The 16681-nt window shown below is 39.4% G+C and overlaps 1 pseudogene; it reads right to left on the bottom strand.

Annotated features, from left to right (window-relative positions):
* Positions 1-2652: 2652 nt before the first annotated feature.
* Positions 2653-15811, bottom strand: LOC127438882 (beta-1,3-galactosyltransferase 1-like; annotated as a pseudogene).
* Positions 15812-16681: the final 870 nt, after the last annotated feature.

The following is a 16681-nucleotide window of genomic DNA, read 5'->3' as shown; positions in this document are numbered from 1 at the left end:
CCGAGTTATAAAACAGACAAATAAATAGTTTATTTTCTGTTAGTATGATAACAGTATGTTGAAATGCAAATGAAATATGCGCTCTTAAAAGTTCTCAGAACAGACATGGCGTAATTTAAAATATACAGTAAACAGTATATATATTAGGAATATAAGTCATATTACTAATATTTTTTTTTTGTGCTTGAAGAATTGCAATTAACACTGTTCAAACAAGGAAACAAGCACCTAACCAGTGTACTTACTTAAAGTACACTATATTTGAACTTAGTGTATACTTCTTCTAACTGCATTTGTAAAAGCAATACTACTATAAGACTTAAATTGTAATGATCAAAGTTTCTCAGTGTGCATTTGAAGAAAGCATGAAATAAGTGAAATTAAATGGTACTTTTAAATTTGATATTTATAGATATGTTAATGTATTTGTAGTATACTTATTATGAAATAAATGTATTTAAAATACAATTTGGTATATTACTTTTTCACTAGGGAAGATGACTGCTATACACATTGTTTGTGCTCACATTTCGTAATTTCATTTGCTTTATTTAAATGCAGTTGTTTATTTTTCTCTCCCAAATTTTTGAGGAGACACTGCTTACTTTGCCTCCTCAGAGAAATCGCTACTGTTTAAAACTTAAAATCACACATTAAGATCCCTGCGTTCAGATTTGTGCTTCATTAATCGTTTTATTTTTTTATTTTTTTATTTTTATTGAAACAGTAAACATGGTTAACATGTATATAAATAATTACGAAATTTGATATAAAATAAAGGTTGACATCTTTGTTCCATTAGGCTATGTCTGAACACAAGAACAAGACTCATCTAGTGCTTTCTGCTGTGGGTAAGTGTGGTTTGTTCTCCACCTTATTTTGCAACACGGAAGTAAGCAAGCGGCTGCGTTTCCAGCAAGTATGGCAGAGTTCCGCTGTCACTGACCACAATTTACTGTAAATAACTAGAAGGATAATAAGACCAGAATTTAGTGATATGGACTTCTAAACTATCACACAACCACAGGATGTAGAGCAGAATAACATCCTAATGTTGGATACTTTTCTAACATCAGCGTTTATAGTAAAAGAGTACCTGCAATTATTCACTGGTTGCTGTGTGTTATTGTAGAGACGATCATAAAATCTGCTTCTTACTTTACAGAGAATGTGAAAATGCAGTTTGTTAATGTCTTCATGTAAACATCCATTCATATTTATCTGCAAAACCTCAGATGTTGCCTTTATTTCAAAAGGCGATCAGCGCCTGATCTCTCATTCATTCTGCCTGTGCATCAACGTGTGATAAAAGGATGGCAAAATGCGATAAACGGTTAAACTATTTGTGCCACAAAACCGATGTGTTAATGAAAATAATGATAAATGATAATAATAAGATTACCTTTATTGCCAGCCTGCAATATAAAGCAACATAATGTAGTATTTTTGTGTCGCTAAAGTAGCTGGAGGTGGCTTATTCCAGAAGAGGTCCACATTCAAGGAGAATAATGGCGCCGCCCTAGTCATGCTGAAAAATAAGGTGGATAAGATGCGTGTTGCCTAGTAGGCAGCAGATGCCCTAATCCCACCCCCACCATAATCATAACCATATGGAGCCTGTAAGGCTAAGCATCTTGCCAAGAACAACCTGCGGCACCTTTCTCCCATCGCGAACAATGACAATTCCTGAATAATAACACATCAAGTTTAATGCCACAGACTTCTGAAGTAAACTCTATCACCCCTTGAGTACTGAGGTTTGTTCCCACCACAGTAACACAAGAAAGCGGTTATGTGTTTTCTGCCGGACCGCACGGTCAATGAGTTGGTGAAGTGCTTGCATCTGGGTTCACGTACTTACAAAAAACATATTTCTGGTTTTGATGGGTCTCCTGCTTACTTGCCGGGACCAGCCAGTGGGTGTGGCTTGGAGGATCATCACGTTATTTTCTCACACATGATTTTGCTTTATAAGTACTTGGTTCTGTTAGTGGCTAGGTCTTCCAGCAGATTCTGTGTTTTTTGTGTTCATTTGAAGTTCTGTTGTTTCTGTGAGTTATGTTTTTCTGTTTATGTTAAATAATACTACACACTTCTTACACCCATGCATATGCCAACACCACAGACAAATACAGTGTTGAGCCGGTCGTGCCAAATATAGGGGCTCGTCCGGGATCTGAACCCAGGACGTCTAAGAGCTATGGCAAATTAAAAGAGGACACAGTGAAATCATTGGGTGAAATAACTTGAAAATGTTTATTAAATTAAATAAACAATACATTTTAAACAATAAACAGTGTATTTCACTGTGGTGTCGGCATATGCATGGGTGTAAGAAGTGTGTAGCATTTACTGTAAAATAAGCAGAAAAACACAATTCACAGAAACAACAGAATATGAACTGAACACAAAAACAAACAGAACCCGCTAAAAGACCCATCCACACTAAAAGAACCAAGTACTTATAAAGTAAAATCAAGTGTGAGAAAATAACGTGATGAGCCTCCAAGCCACAGCCACTGGCCAGTGCTGGTAGTTAAGCAGGAGACCCATCACACTGCCCTAACATTTAAAAAAAGTCATACAGTCATTTTTTAATTAGCTTTGAGTCTGAAACAAAAGCTTTTTGTTAATTTGTCAGTAACATGAAATTGCAATATGTCCTTTTACAAGAGGTTTCCACATCAACAGGGTGTGCTGGCTGAGTGTATGTCTGTCCAATAGGTAATAAGATGATTTGTGCTATCTGTCATTATGGCTATAAGGCTGGAATAGTAACAGCGATTGTACTGTTGCGGCGGCTTGACCACAAACTGGTCAATATTTGGCGGTTTGGTAGGGACAATACCCAAACGCTCCAAGCACATGCCAAGATATGCATCCTCAATATATATGGGTTTGATTTGCTTCGATTCTTGTAAAAACTTCTGTGGTAGGTCCATCGAAAAGATGTAACACATGCCAAGAGGATATGGGGGATATTTGTCTTTAGGGTACACATCGTAAGGAAGGTAAAACTTGTTGAACGGATCTCTCATGACAGGACTTTCAAACCACACCAGGCCGCTCATGTAGTTTTTTTGCACTGTGTTTAAACACACAAGCATGTTGATTAAATTTTTTATATTAAGTAGCACATCTGCATCCACCTTAACATCATAGGACACCTGTGGACAATTCCTGCTCAGCCATTCCATCATAACCATGGTTTTGATGGTTAAGTTCCTATAGCAATCCTGGAAGTTACTCTGCAGCAGGTCTTGGTACTGCTGGCTTTCATTCTGGAGTTGGTCCTGCAATGTCTCTTGACCAGCTTTACTATGTGAGCCCAGCAGAAACAGAACCAGGAGGAACAGGGACAATAACAACCACAAAGGGTTTTTGCTGTTGACACTTCTGTGGTTGGTCAAGGATGAATTTGTATTTTCGTGGGTAAGTAACATGGTACATATCTGGTTCTTCCTCAACAGGGTTCCTACCTTGCCCTTCCTCAACAGGTTGCAGTCCTGGTTCTTTCTGAACAGGGTTCTTACTGGGTCCATCCTTAATAGTGTTATTTCATGTTTTATTATGAACAGGGTCATTACGTTGTCCTTCCTCAACAGGGTTCTTCTCGGGTACTTCCGTAACAGGGTACATTCCTGGTTCGTTCTCCACCACCACATTCAACCGTTTTCTTGTCATAGATATATAAGTGATATATAGCAGAAAAGCAGTTCCTAGAACCAGGAGACACACCAGTAACCATTTCTAATTGGACATCAGTCTGAATGAGGTACAACTGAAAGAATCTTATGTGCAATGAATCTTAACAGTAATTAGCTTGATTTTCTAAATGTGGTTCAGCGAATCAGACATACCATATTCTAGTAAAACTGGTAAGAAAACTTAATCTTGGATAGTTTCATAATCCTACATTTTTTAATATATATATATATTTTAATTTTATCCCCTTTTCTCCCCAAATTTGGAATGCCCAATTGGTGCGGTTACTCACCTCAATCCGGGTGGTGGAAGACAAGTCTCAGTTGCCTCCTCCTCTGAGACAGTCAATCCGCACATTTTATCACGTGGCTCGTTGTGCATGACACCGCAGAGACTCCACATGCAGAGGCTCATGCTACTCTCCGTGATCCACACACAACTTACCACACGCTCCATTGAGAGCGAGAACCACTAATCGTGACCACGTGGAGGTTACCCCATGTGACTCTACCCTCCATAGCAACCGGGCCAATTTGGTTGCTTAGGAGACCTGGCTGGAGTCACTCAGCACGCCCTGGATTCAAACTCGCGACCCAGGCCCCCATGGTCCCGATTCTTGAATACAGAACAGCCACTGGATCTGCATTCTCCTCCATAATACATATATACAATTCTATATTCCTTTCCTGTCTAGCAGGCCTGGTGGTGCCATTAAAACAAAAAGTTTGCTGCTGTACAGAAATATCACACTGACTGTCCCTCAATATGTAAAACGAATTATCAAACACCATTTTATCAGCAAAATCCCAAACAATCTTTACCAAATGCCTGAAAATAGATTTTCCTGGATGACTTAAAAACTGTACTTGATTCACAACATCTACATTAAGGCACTTGTCTCAACTCTTTCCTGAAACTAAAGGTGACCAAATCTTTTTCAAATTTAGGATGGGTTCTTGGATTATCATCAGTTGTTGGTCCTACAGAAATGTGTGGTAAATGAAGAGTGATAAGAATGTTGTTTAAGCCTTAACTCCAGCCCTAAATTTACCAGCTGTAATCTGTCAAGGTTGATGGTTGATAGCAATCTCATTTGCAATCTTTAACATACTGTACTTAATATCTATTCAAGCAAATCGCACTGTAGACAGTACTAATATTTTGTTTGTACTAACATATCTCATCGTAACCATTTACAAAATATGAAGGGACAAAAACTAAAAAAAATCATGGAAAGAATTTTAAATTTTAATTTAATTAATTTAATTTTTCATCTATTTTATATTAATCAATGGACATCCAAACTTCAAACACAAAACTGTTTCATAGGCTTTTATCCCTAAAGAATGTTAATAAAAATTGAATCAATCTATTCTTTTTAAAAAGTGTATGGCTCTGAATTAATTAAACAGTACATCATCTTTCATCGGTTACTTCAGCCACACCAGTATTTAAAATACACCAGAACAGCCTGTTACACTGATAAAACAGTAATGGTGTAACAATAAATAAAGACTTATCTATTGTGTACACTGAAATTGCTTCAGGGTACAGTTACACATGCAAATACAGGAAAACTTCCCAGACTTGGTCTGACATGACCAACACAATCTATTAAAATCCATTGGGTAGCTTAATTTAAACAAATACTGATCTGTTTTCCATACTGCTTGGCATTGCTTAATTTACATGCAGACAGAATGAACTTTTTGCTGTGAGAAACAACAAACTGCTACTGGAGGAGTCTTCAGAAGGAGCTCTGTACCCAAACTCACACTACTGCCATCTTTGCTCTGTCTCATGTCACCAAAATTAAGGTATTTTGGGGTTGGTCTAAGAATGTCACCATCTTTGTTTTGGTCACAGAAGTGAATGAATGACTGGTTTATGGAGACTGATAACGCTCTTGAACTGTAAAAGATTAGCCTGTTTTGTCTGGAAGATGTAGTTGTTCTAATCTGGATAATGAATAAATGTCACATTGGCTGTTTATATGATCATGGAGTATTTATTTATAGGAATTAAATATGATGAGTGATATATCATTGACGTTTATTTTAGGATGATTATTTTAAGATGACATCATCACAGTACGCAGTGGCAATCATTTCTAGTCATATTTAACAAAGGCCAAAAGAACAATTATACATCTTTCTAAACATTAAAATGATCTAAGAAAGCATATAAGCTGACTACTGTAGATGGAAGACCAAATTTGCTACAATATTAAATAAAAAGGCATCGATGAGACAAATTTAAAGACCCCATAAAATAAGCATTTACATTAGGGGAACGTTCTCCAAACCTACTCGGAAAGTTCTATGTCCGTAAAAAAAAAATATATATATATATATATATATATATATATATATATATATATATATATATATATATATATATATATATATATATATATATATATATATTATTTCCTGGCTAACCAACAAGGAATGTTAGGATGTCCATTCTGGGAACCAAAAACGAACATTCCCAGAACGTTCTGGGAACCAAAAATTGTTAGCTGGGAAGCAATGTTAAGGAACGTTAATGCCATCGGGATGAAGGGAAGACCACTCTTGGGTTTCCGGTGGATGTGCGAGTAAGTTTTAATTATCCACCACCACATATACAAATTCTCTTTGTAGACTGCATTATAATACAAACTGTTAATCGCCGCAGCAAACCTTCACTGCTCATGAATCAACAGCGTGAGGCGAGTCATAAAGCGCTACCAGTAGACCGATTCCCAAACAAACGATTCTTTTGAGCCTGTTCTTTTACATCTACAGTGCGAGACAGAACAAGCAACAGTGTAATCGGATTCCTAAACAAACGACTCTTCTGAGCCGGTTCGTTTTAGTGAATCAAAAAGACTTATGAATCGGATGGAGCTGACTGAATTAATTGACTCACTTCTAGTAAACCAAGAACTGTTGTTATGTTAAATTCTGTTCACTTTTACAGTATTGTACATTTGTCACTCATATCTGTAAAATCCACTTGTAAAATTAAAAGAAAAAAAAGAATTTTTTTTTTTTTTTTAAATTGGCCGGTAAGAAATCTGACTTGGTAATTTTTATCATCTAACAGGCAGCTTGGCTGGTGGGCTGAAAAGTTAATTTCGGACCCTGACTGTGGGTGTCGCAGTTACATCTTCAGCTGGTAAAACGCAAAATCCACCCAACTGGACAGGAAGGAATGGGATGGCCACTGTAGTGGTGGATTTAGGTATTGGCAACATGGGAAGTTGCCCAGGGCAGCATCTTGCAGGGGGGAGGCATGAGGCACCCACACAGACCCCCCCCCCCCCCCCCCCGGTCCACAACTTTGGGGGTGTGTTGAAGCGGGTTGAAGCGGGTTTCACCCAAGGTGCCATACAATCACCCCCCATACAATTCATAACATCGAAGCTCCGTAAACTGGACAACTACCTGTTCCCTCCCTACAGATAATGACAAAACTGAATACTCGAATGTCACGGACATGTGAATCTAACGCAAACTCTCAAAATAGGGGAAATCAATGTTTGCTCTTACATCAAACTCCGACTGTGGTAATAGAAGAAGGAAACGGTAGCGGACGCCATACACCTGTTCACCTGCTCCACAATTAAGCGTGTGTGTGATGGGTAATGGCTGCGTTTCGTAGTCCTGTTGTGTCTTAAGACAAATATTGAATCAGGTATGCCATGTCCTTAACGGGCACTTCCTCCAAAGGTGTAACTTGATCTATGCCAGAGGACAAGCAGAAAAAAATGCAACAGGTGTCACCCCAATGAAGCCACGCCCGTGTGATCTGCTTGGATACTGTTTCGTCCTTCACTAGCAAAATAGCAAAAAGAGTTCCCCTGATGTTAGCATATGGTTCCCGTTTGGTTAATTTTTGGGAACCAATTCCTAATGTTCTAAGAACGTTCTCTTTAGGTTCTATATTATATAACCATAAATGAACATTCCCAGAACGTTGCAGGGTGGTTTTTGTGGGATAACTTAAAAATAACTTATAGGGTACAACAGGGCTAAAGACACAAAAAGTGCCTCAAAATTCAAGAAATACATTTCTTTTTATTGAATATTGATGGAGCAACAGAATTTGCATGAATAGAAATAACAAATGTTGTTTTGAATACAGTTCTTTAAAAATATATATTTTTAAAAGGTGGCGAGGGAACCTTTTACCCCACACATGTGGGGTAAAAGTCTACTTCATTTGGGTTGAAAGGCCTCTATATCTATAAGGTTATATTGATATAGTGTAGTTATAGGGCACAATATGTCAACTTAGGCAAATCATTTTAAGACAGGAAAAGGCTTTTTTGAATAACAAATTGAGATAATGCTTATTTGAAATAAGCACTTCAGAAAAGGTGCACATAATTTCTTGTTCATTTCAATCACATTTGAAATTTTATAACTTCTCAAGTATTCTATTAATAAATTAATCTCTATTCTGATTGGATAAGTCAATGTGAGCCCACTTTGAACATTTTTCATAACAAATCTGTTCTCCCCACTTAAGAAAAACAATGTGTTTAATAGGGGCCTTTAGCCCTTGCAACAGGGGGCTTTTTACCCCAAATACTATCCTTACACTTTTTGGATAGTTATTGATTATTATTATTTTTTATATATTGTTTATATAATCACCTTGAACAAAACTGAAAATGAAAAAATAAGAATTTTGTTTCAAAATTGTCAGGTGTATTTTGTTGATTCATGTCTTTTATTTTGAAAAGTTTAGTTCCTGTTCCCTAGTCATGTGATGTCTTGTTTTCCCTCCATGTTCATGTGTCATGTTTTCATTGGTTTATTGTTTAATTATCTTGTTATCAGTTCTGTTTGTTCATTGGTTTATGTTCTCCCATGTCTTGTATTTAAGCCCTCATGTTTTCATTGTCTAGTTGTCAAGTATTGGATGTGATCGTAGACGTTTATGCCAAGCCACGTTTATGCCAAGCCACGTTTATGCCAAGCCACGTTTATGCCAAGCCACGCCCGTTTATGCCAAGCCACGTTTATGCCAAGTCAAGCCATGTTCAAATCAAGTCAAGCCATGTTCAAATCAAGTCAAGCCATGTTCATGTTCATGTTTATGTTTAGTTTAGTTCACGTGTAGTCAGGGTTATTGGTTCTCACTTTGTAAATAAACTGCACTTGGGTTCTTCATCTCATCATCGTCTTCGTCAGTGCCTGCCATTGCCTGCCAACAACGTTACAGAATACTTGACCCAACCATGAACCCAGCAGTTCGGCTTCTGCGCCTACGTCAGGGGAATCGTCCCCTGGAGGACTATGTGGAGGACTTTTGCGATCTGGCCTTCCAGGTGGACTTTAATGAGGTTGCACTCAAGGACTGTTTCCGATTTGGAATGAATGAGTCCATTTCTTTTTTGATGCCTGGCGGTTGCAGTTCCCTCAGCCTGGCTCAATATATCGACCTCGCCCTACGGTACATTGGTTCCCCGTTCACTGTGGGGGAGGCGGACGCCGAGCCAGAGGTCCACGACATGGCCGCCGCCGAGCCAGAGGTCCACGACATGGCCGCCGCCGAGCCAGAGGTCCACGACATGGCCGCCGCCGAGCCAGAGGTCCACGACATGGCCGCCAAGCCAGAGTTTCTAGTCATGGTCGCTGAGCTAGCGCCATCTTTTGCTCCATGCCACATCACAGCAACGCCTCAGCCTGCTCCATGCCACGTCACAGCCACACCTGAGCAGTTGGACCTGGAGATGGTTCCCACCCTTATACCCACCCTTCGTTCTCCTGAGCAGGCAAGGGGAACTTTCGGCCCTCCGACCCCGCCTGGACCCTCTGAGCCCTGGACTTCGCCTTGGCCTGTCAGTCCCTCGACATTGCCTCAGCTCTGCGTTCCCTCGGCTCCAATGCGGTCCTTCAGCCTGTCGGCTTTGCCGGGGTCCCTTGTCCCTCCGGCTCCTCCTTGGTCTGTCGGTCACCTGGCTCCGCTTTGGCTCTCTGATCCTCTGGCTGCGCCTCGTCCCTCCGATCTGTCAGCTTCACCGGGGACCTCCTTCCCTACGGCTCCACCTTGGTCCTCAGTCCCACCGGCTCCATCTCAGTCTTCCGATCCCCCAGCTCCGCCTTGCTGCTCCGAGCCTCCAGCACCACCTTGATCCTCCCTGCCATCGGCTCCACCCTGGCCCTTCGAGTCTTCGGCTACTCTCCGGGCACCAAGTTCCATGGCTCCGCCCCTCGAGCCTCTCACGGCTCCGCCTTCCATGGCTCCGCCCCTCGAGCCTCTCATGGCTCCACCCCCCACGAACTTTGCCTTGGTCCCATGCCCCTCACCCTTTCTCGCCATGCCACGCCCCACACCTCAAGACACCCCCCCAGCTCCCTACAGAACTTTGAATTTATGTAATGTTAGTGGGGGGGATATGTCAGGTGTATTTTGTTGATTCATGTCTTTTATTTTGAAAAGTTTAGTTTCTGTTCCCTAGTCATGTGATGTCTTGTTTTCCCTCCATGTTCATGTGTCAAGTTTTCATTGGTTTATTGTTTAATTATCTTGTTATCAGTTCTGTTTGTTCATTGGTTTATGTTCTCCCATGTCTTGTATTTAAGCCCTCATGTTTTCATTGTCTAGTTGTCACGTATTTGATGTGATCGTAGATGTTTAAGTCAAGCCACGTTTATGTCAAGCCATGTTTATGTTTAGTTTAGTTCACGTGTAGTCAGGGTTATTGGTTCTCACTTTGTAAATAAACTGCACTTGGGTTCTTCATCTCATCATCGTCTTCGCCATTGCCTGCCAACAACGTTACAAAAATAAATGTGAGAATTTCCAGGATATTCATTACCTACATAAATTTACAACAGTTTAAAAAATATTAAATATTAGATCAAACTGCCTCAAAATCAACCTTTAGAAATTACATGCAAAGATCTCATGGAAGAATACATTTTTGCAGTTCATAGTGACAAACAGTTTAGGAAAGTACTATGGTAGCTTTCAATGCTATTTAATGTTTTTGGAGAAAATAAAATCAAAGGAGCCCTTTACCCCGGAGAGCCTTTAGCCCCGTTTTAGTACATTCTGAAATGCACCAAAAATACGTCCATAAATTAAACGGTTAAAGACTGTAAAAATGCTACAGTAAAAAAACAATAATTGAGCGCTGCCACAATTCCCTGCATGACCCATTACTTTTTATAATATTTTATGCGAATAGGTATGTTTTTTCTTATTTTTAATATCAGTTATGTACTTTGGGGTGTTCTGTGTTATATTTGATGTAGTTTAGTTAATTTTTATTGCATTATTTAAATTTCACATGTGTTACCATGATGGTGTTTATTGATTGTGTGAGTGACACTGAGCACTGTCACTACATTTTTATAGATCATTGCAACTGCAATCACATGCCCTTCTGCAGATACATTGATGATGAACAATACATATGAAAGTAATAGCAGTTGTTTATAGTTTTAGAATGAAGGTGTATCAAGTTTATATCAATTAATAATATGAACGGTAATGAACTGTAAAATATAGAGATCAAAATTACATCCCGTAAAGCCTGAAATGTGGCTACTGTATTTTTTATGTTCATTTTGCCATAACCACGTGATTTGTGACATTCAAAGCTTCGTTTCCTCACTAAACCATGTGACTGCTTCGTATTCCAATTAAAAAATAGGGTGAATCCCTTGCGCAGTTTTCGAGTCTCATTCGCTTCGGTAGTGAATTGAGACAATGAAACAGGGTGAGTTCTTTTGAATTGTTAGCATGGAAACAGCCAAAAAAAAGGCCGTTCTGAAGTCTGGCAGGACTTGATGCTATGCAATGCATGTTAAAATGTCTGATTTTTTTTTTATTTTTATTTTTTTTGTCAAACAAGCTATACAACAATATACAACAACATATACATTTTACACACAAAACAGCAAAAGTGTGCAAATCGTTTATTCATATATAAAATATTCTATAATTATAGAAAACATTTGAGGTCTTCTTTGTGTTCTTATTAATAACTTTCCCTATCGATTCAGTTCACTCGACATTGCATTTGAACGTTATGGGTAAAATCCCTTTTCCACGACCTAGTTGAAGCCCTTGCATCATAACGGCAGTCTTGTGATTGGCGGAAAAAAATTTCAGAATCTCTTCCTTCAAGACCGACATTGTCTCATCTTGACTACAATGGATCATCTCATCTTGATCATCTTCACCATCAACGGACACCCTTCAGCGGACGGGATTCCCTGCAGACAGATCAGGACGTTCTTTGCCTGAGTCCAGCGCCTGCAGCGAGATTCACCCGGTCCCTCTAGTGTTCCGGCGAAGAAGTCTCTCTGCCTTGCTTCTTCACAGAGAGACATCTACTCGCTTCCCGCAGCATCCAGACAGGAGTTGCATCCTTTCTATATATAATATAATTCCATCCAAGTGACATAAAACACACATAAAAGAGCTGCTTGCGTGTACATGTCTTTTTTTATTTTTTTTTCTTCCCTTTTCTCCCCAATTTGGCATGCCCAATTCCCACTACTTACTAGGTCTTTGTGGTGGCGCGGTTACTCACCTCAATCCGGGTGGCGGAGGACAAGTCTCAGTTGCCTCCGCTTCTGAGTTTGATACTTCAGCGAGTATTGATGCTGACTACCACCCCTGGAGTCACGAGTTCGAATCCAGGGGCTACACATATGTCCCCTGAACGGGGCACAGCGAACAAGCCGGAATTGGCTCAGTCTATAAGGAACACCATTTTGAAAGCTAGAGCGCTATCTACGAGACACCTCTATGTAATAAAATGGCATGCATTTGCGGACTGGTGCTCTTCACACAACAAAGACCCAGTGAATTGCTCCATAACGGAAATACTTACATTCCTTCAAGAGCAGTTGGATGCAGGTCTTACGCTTAAGGTCTATATAGCGAACATAACGCCATTTCACGCCCCAGAGGCTGGTTCCTCTATAGGCAGACATGATCTGATCATAAAGTTCCTTAGGGGAGCGAGGCTCTTGAACCTCCCTCACCCTCCAACATGGGACTTAAATCTGGTGCTGAGGGTGCTCACGAGTTGAGTTGCATATGCTCTCTTTAAAGACTGCACTGCTATTGGCTCTGACCTCAGTAAAACGGGTTGGTGATATACAGGCGCTGTCGGTTGACTGTTTATGTCTGTAATTCGGTCCGGGGCTTTCAAAAGCCACCATCAAACCCAAAAAAGGCCATGTGCCTAAGGTGCTTTCCATACCTTTCAGGGCTCAGATAGTGCACTTACAAACTTTCTCTTCTCCACCGTCTAATTCGGATGAGGAGCAGTTAGTGCATTTATTATGCCCCGTGCAGGCATTGCACACATATGTGGAGTGCACTTGCCAGTTTAGACTGTCAGATCAGCTCTTTGTTTGTTATGGAGGATGCACAAAAGGCATGTCCGTCTCCAAACAAAGGCTCTCTCACTGGATCGTTGATGTGATTGCCCATACTTATGAGTCACAGGGCATTAGATGCCCTAAAGGCACATTCAACTAGAGGCATGGCATCCTCATGGGCATGGAAAAACGGTATATCCCTACAGGATATATGCTTTGCAGCAGGATTGTCTTCGTAGAACACGTTCGCAAGGTTTTATAACCTAGACGTGGCATCCATCGCTTCGTGAGTCCTCTCTGTCTAGAGAGCTACTATTCTTTCACCCAGTGGGTGAGCCCGAGCTCCTTCTTCGGGCGGGCTACCTGTTATAATTTTAATACAGCTGCCTGGGTAGGCCGCTATCCAATTTATGCCACAAGCACTTCCAATAGAATTAAACCTCATTCCCTACCTCTGGTTATGAAGGGGTTAATTATTCTGTATGTATTATATGACTTATATAGATCCTTAGATTAAGATGAACTTTCCATCTGGTTTTCACCATGTGGGGTTATTCATTTTCATACACACTTTAAGACATATAAGTCACCGCCCAAAGGGCCCTGACCTCATATACACATTCTTCTAAGTGTTTCTACCCTGGTGCATCTAGAGTATGACGCTGCGAAGTGCGGCGTGATGGGACTCCGTTCCCCATAGCATTCAAATGCAATGTCAAGTGAACTGAATCGATAGGCAACGTCTCCGGTTACTCACGTAACCTCAGTTTCCTGAGATGAAGGGAACGAGACATTGCAAAACTTGGCTGCACTACTACGTCAGAGTTTCGAGGAACAAGCGACATGTTCTTGTCCCTCAGTCAGAAATTCTGAAGAAAAGATGTTTGAGCGCCCGCTTATATATGGCAAATGCGCGCCTAAAAGGGCGGTGCTCAAACATTGCCATACAAGGGCTTCAACTAGGTTGTGGAAAAGGGATTTTCCACATAGCGTTCAAATGCAATGTCTCTTTCCCTTCATCTCAGGGAGCCGAGGTTACATGAGTAATCAGAAATGTTTTCCAAACAGCTGCAGTAGCTTTATGGCAGGTGCTTTTATCATTTAATATTCAGATTTGACTCTCTATAATTATGTTTTGACTAGTCAAAACTCCAATTTCAGATATCTGTTATGCATTTTTGACTAGTAGTAATTCACATTTAAGAGATCTACAATGCAACTTTTACCAGTCATTTGTTTCCACAGGATTGCATTGAAAAATATTTTCAGATATCTACAACAGAGTTTTTCCCCTAGTAGAAATTGTAATTACAGATATCTACAATTGATTTATTATTAGTACAAATTATAACTTAAGATATCTCTAGTTAAGTTGTTACTAGTAATACAATCAATTGTAGATATCTGTAATTAAATTATGACTAGTCAGAACATAATTAAAGATATCTTTAATATGGTTTTGACTAGTCATAATTCAATTACAGATTTCTAAAATTCTGCATCTTAAATATATCCTAATTACATTTTTTGATATCTGAAACTAAGTTATGACTAGGCAAAATATAGTTGTACATATCCTGAATTGGATTTATGACTAGTCAATAATTAATAGGAGATATCTTTCATTTTAATTATTACTAGTCAATTTTCATTAAATATATTTATAATGTATTTATGGATATCTCAAATTGATTACAGACCAGGAAGATCTTTATTTGGAGATATCTGCAATTATTAATCTGACTGAGAAGAATTTTAAAAGAGATATCTTAAATCAATATTCTTACTAGTGGAAATACCTTAACAGATATCTAAAATGCTAATGCAAATTCCCTCTCTGCTATGCCCTGCCTTAAAAAAAAATTTAATAAAATATCCTACCTTGAAAATTTTTTCTGATAAAGAATTTATGTTTTAATGTTATGTTTTAATGTTATGTTTTAATGTAACATTAATGTTTTAATGTTTTAATGTTGCATGTTTGGTTTATTTTAAACAGAATTTTTGAAATAAAAATAAATAAATAAATAAATAAATCCAATAATAAGGAAAAATGATGATGGACCACTTGTAAAAATGATTTGTATCAGCCATCATTCCCAAATAAAATAAAATCAGAAGGGACCCCTACATTAGCTCAAAGGTCAGTTGCACATTGCATGTCTACAGCTGGCATGTAATTTATTTACTGATCCATGTCTCATCATTCACAGCAGTACTTCTCTCAATGTTGCTGTTACACACTGCTATCAAGTGGGCTATAATGGTATTGGCAAATAATACGCAAGCATGTTTAATATACTAATTAATTAAATGTATTTTATTGTTAGTACCATTAATTAATATAGGCTATGTATTAATTCAGAATACAGAAGTTTAGTAACAAGGAAATTCACAGCTGCATAACAGGGAACACTGCTCTTAGACAAAAAGTGCTTCATCGTTTGCGACTGCTTTTGCGCCACGATGAATCGTTCCAAAAAGCCTTCCACGGCGGGGCTTGTGCCGGCGCGAGATCCTACTCGGTTTCTTCCATTTCTGCCATCATCAGAGGAAGCGGTCGGAAGGGCGCAGGAGGCGGAACCGTCCCTCAGAACGAGGGCGACCTTAGAGTGCAGAGTCTTGAGACTTATGTCCTCACAGTGAGGGCAGTCTGTCCCCATGAGAGCTGCTTCGGCGTGGATGAGGTCCAGGCAGCGAATGCAGCTCTCATGTTGGTCCAACAGAGCGATGTGTCGCTCACAGGAACACTTACGATGCGACATCTTTTAAAAGTCACGTACACACAAGTGGCTCTTTTAGTATGTTTTACGGCACTTGGATGGATCTATATTTATCTATATATATATATATATATATATATATATATATATATATATATATACAACAGTTAGTTCCGGTCCTCGAATCTGATGAGAGACGTTCCATGAGCCCTGATGGTCTGACACCATCAGCACTCGGACACTTCACTATGTGTGTATCACTCCGCTTGTGTTCCTGCCGTTCTAAACTAAAGTGTAAGAGCAGTGCAGATGTGTTAAGAGCTACTGTTTGTCTTTTATACATGTTTTCTTATTATTATTATTTTTTATATATTACATATGTTAGCCAGCAGGTGGTGGCAAAAGATAATTTTTGTGTGTAATATGAGCCAGTTAGGTGACGTGAAGTGAATCCGCGTCAGCCAGTGTTTACATACAACAGCGCTCCGTGATCGATCGTATTACTATTACACTACTAAAGCTAGGAAATAGCTTTAAACTGCTTTAAACAAACAACTTCAGCATTACGGCTCATCACAGCTGAGAGGCACAACAGACTGATTAATTACACAATGCATGCTGTTTAAAATGGCGGAGGATATTGTGGTTTCTGTAGTGAAAGACTCTTGTGCACCAGCTACCGCAAAATAGGGAGAAATACCCCCACTTGGATGCTATTTTTCCACTGAGAAAGCTGATGTTCAGAAAGCTGACAGTATCTCTGCTTGGGAGTGGCAACACACACACACATACACACATCCATCCTTGTTTATCCAATAACTTGTTCGAAACAGCACAAGCCGTGATGCTATTTCTGAAGTGAAATTTTTGAATTACTAATGGAGTCTCGGACGCATCATTTGTTTTGAACCA

Source organism: Myxocyprinus asiaticus, chromosome 50 (genome assembly GCF_019703515.2).
Source record: "Myxocyprinus asiaticus isolate MX2 ecotype Aquarium Trade chromosome 50, UBuf_Myxa_2, whole genome shotgun sequence".
NCBI classification, from domain to species: Eukaryota; Metazoa; Chordata; class Actinopteri; order Cypriniformes; family Catostomidae; genus Myxocyprinus; species Myxocyprinus asiaticus.
Note: the sequence above shows the minus strand (reverse complement) of the source record. Positions and strands in the feature narration are given on the sequence as shown.